The following is a 3708-nucleotide window of genomic DNA, read 5'->3' as shown; positions in this document are numbered from 1 at the left end:
GTTCTTCATGCATTTGGCCGTTGCCCAGACATTGAGCTATATTTGGGCACGCGGACATTTTCGACTGGGTTTAATCCACATACCTGGCTTTGTGGCCATGGTAGGATCTTCGACGGTGGTTTCTTGGTCACGAAAACCTTCTCTTACACGGCCCTCGTACAGTGTTACTGGTCAGTTATGCCTGTATTGAATAGACCATCGTTTCTTGGAAACGCCGGCAAGTGCATAGCCTCCCGTACCTGGAGGCGCGGAGAAACTACCCTCTTATAATAAATTCGAAATATTTCTCGGCGAATTGAATCTCCCCTCTATTTCTGCCAGTTCAACCAAAACCGCCATGGGCAGGAATATCCACCCCCCACAATATTACATCAGTCCCAAACGTTCGGCTCCAGCCCCTCCCTCGGTCAGTTTCGCTATGCAATGTTTTGTTTATCATATCTGGAAAATATAGAACTTTGAGATTAGAAGCATAAAATAATTAGGCACATACGCAGCAATAATCTATCTAGATCGTGATCCCTTTTCCATACACTCATATACATATACAAAAGGTTAAGTACAGTAGAACAAAAGTAATTCTGTCACGCCTCAGTGTCTCTATCTCTCGCTCGCCACAGGTGGAGGCTTCCCCTTCGGGGGCGCGGTGGAAGTAATGTTTTTTCATCACTCGCAGATTCACCCTTCCCCCAGTAATCCAGTTCATTGTTCTACATACTGCTTAGGCGAACTGAGGCGCCGCTGGGGGGCGATGACGTTCGGGTCTCAAACTCAATGCGGCTCTCTTGATGGCTGGTGTTCCGTTGTATGAATTTCACCATCCTGCGTTGCCAATCTTTTTCTCGGGCCATTCAACGCTGTGTTACACGGGAACTGCAATCTCTTCTTTCGGTTTTTCTAACTGCATTGCATGAAAGGGTTCGCCTCGCACTATGTCCCTGATCTGATGCATCTTTGATCTTCGGTAAAAGAAGGGTTGTCTTTCGGTGGCTAGCTCTCCTCCTCCCACCTCTCCATCTTTATCCACCCTTTAAATTAGGCAGACCTGGGAGATACCAGGCTTCGGCCTGTGCGAAGATTTCACTTATGGAGCATCAGACTCTGCACTTTCTATGCATCCCAACTGACTAGCGAACCCTACTTTTAATTTTAGTCTGCCATTGGTGTTCATCTTCAAGAGAGTGTCTGCCAACCTTTGCATGTCAGGGGTTGTGCACTGGGCAACGCGTCATTTTCCCACACCATCTCGGATCTCCCATACGTCTATGAACTGACTCATATTATCTACACATGCATTTTATTTCTTTGTTTTATTGAACCTTCTTAGTCCTGTGGTTACACCAGGTTCGAGATAGATATTCGAGAATTTAAGGTTCTTCATTTAGCACACCATAGATTATGACATCATCAAATATATTTCATATATTTATATCAGTCAGTGTGGTTCCTCTTTCCTTTAAATTACACAATTAGAAGCTTCTGGTTTCTCGGCTTAATAAACAAGCGTTCAGCTTAATGCAGGTCTCTGCTCGGCATCTTCGTATGGATACAAATACTTATTATGGCGCATAAAGTCGTTATTAACTATCATTGCTCGCACACACATGATACATATGATAAAAATATGTATATATTATGCATATATATCAACACAACTATATACCGTTGAACGGCGAGAAAAAGAGTGCACGCAGATGTATCTCATACACCCGAACAAGCAGGCCATACAATACAAACCGAAAACCACAATTACCTATGTAAATAAAGTTTATTCAGATATGAACTGGCAAACAAGTAAAGTGAGAAAAATACGATCTTGCATCACACACAAATGTAGGAATGCGATACAATCGAATAATGACACATGCAAAGAAGGAATGGGCAATAATACTTAGGTAAAGCCAGAAGCTTGTATGTTAGCCCTAGTCCTATTATACACAGTACACTACGAGAAGTTATAGAAAATAATGGTGTTGCGACAAGGTTGTAATAAAAATGAATTGGTTTCTTCTGTCAGTAATGATTTATCGCTTCCCCAATAATTTGCTTCCTTTTTTCTACACTATCTACTATTCTTTACATGGAAGTACAAAGCGCTACTAAATATATATATTTTAAAATGATCAAGTGTTTTACCCCGCTTTACGTCAATTCTACAAAGGGGGCAGCGGATAGGTATTTGCACTACAATATCTCTCTCTCCCCTCCAAATACATGTTACTTTTGCGCGCTGGGTCAATCCTTTATCTGTTCAATTAGGCTGCTTCTAGATAGTTGTAAGTAACGAGTAGTCCGTTGGCAAAGCTCTGCAGCCGACTCTTGCATACTTTCCTTATTTCCTTCGCCTGCACATCATCGCAGCTGTTTATTCTGCGAAAGGCAAGGCGTTTATAATGTAAAAGAATGTGGGTCAGGGCTAGAATCATTTGTGGAGCTAAACGCCGGCCAACTTCCATAGGTATGTTCCAATTCAAGGTTCAAGTGCAATCAACAATTCCAAGAGATTGCGTGTATGAAAAAATACTCTTTGAAAGGCTCAACATATTTAATCACATTTATACTACATATAAGCATCATCAAATTACTGCTTTCTAAGTACTTATCATATGAATATCTAAACATCTTTTCCTGACTTTGCAATAGAAGATAGAATATCTGCAAATAATTAATGACACCTACACATGATACAGTTTCGGATAGTACAGTGAATTGACAAAGGCGATAGAAATAAAAATTACAAATGTCTACATATAACAAAGTAGCAGACCAACATATACCCTCGCAAGGCATAACATAATGATACAACAATTTAAGATAATTAGTCATACTGCATCATGAATATCCCGTTAACTGAAAGTAAGTGATTATTTCCTGCCTTCCTTGCAACGCAATACTTATCTTGTAGTCTTGTATGGCTTGAGTCTGAAACAAGTCTAAGCGTGGGGCATTTACTTGCGCAGCTGTTCGATATCTGGACGCGCTATCTCCATAGAAACCCATTTGGCTTATAGGAATCATATGTTGAGCGAAAGCCATTATCTAGAATTTAGCACACTAGATAAATGTTGCTATTCGTGAAGCAAAACGACATCATTACACTATATTTTTGTAAATCTTCAAAAATTCTTTGTATTAATTGTGGCACACTCTTGCATATCGCACACACAACCACACACCACATCCACCACACATCACCACACACACACATACACTGGCCCACACACAATGGATAAAGGCGTTGCTCAACAATATGCGTAGCAAGCACCGGATGTCACACTTCAGCACCTCCGTCTCAAAGAAGTATCTAGCCCTCTCTCCTTGGGCACGACGGGTCGCAGATGCACGCCCGGCTTTCCTCTATTTTGCACAGGAACACAACACTCCATCCCCTCGAACGTCGGAACCGCCAGCATAAAAGGACACGTCCGTAGGTGCAGAGAAGGAGAGAGACGCCAGCTGAGGCAGAACAAGGCCACACAGGGTCCAGCTCCAGCCACCCTCTCTCCTCCACCGGGGAACCGATCGGGGGTCTCTTGGGGGTCTTATATCTGTCTTCTCACCTAGAAATCAACCAGCAATAGCTAAGCCCCTTTCACTTACCGCACCCAAGTCCAATCTCTCGTCTTGCTCACATCTGGGCGACTTCGAGGTGGCTCCCAATCGCTCGTGTCCCTCATAGCATCTGGTGGCCCCTTGGGCGGTGGTCAC

Source organism: Penaeus monodon, chromosome 14 (assembly GCF_015228065.2).
Source record: "Penaeus monodon isolate SGIC_2016 chromosome 14, NSTDA_Pmon_1, whole genome shotgun sequence".
Lineage (NCBI taxonomy): Eukaryota > Metazoa > Arthropoda > Malacostraca > Decapoda > Penaeidae > Penaeus > Penaeus monodon.
This window is presented reverse-complemented; position numbering follows the sequence as displayed.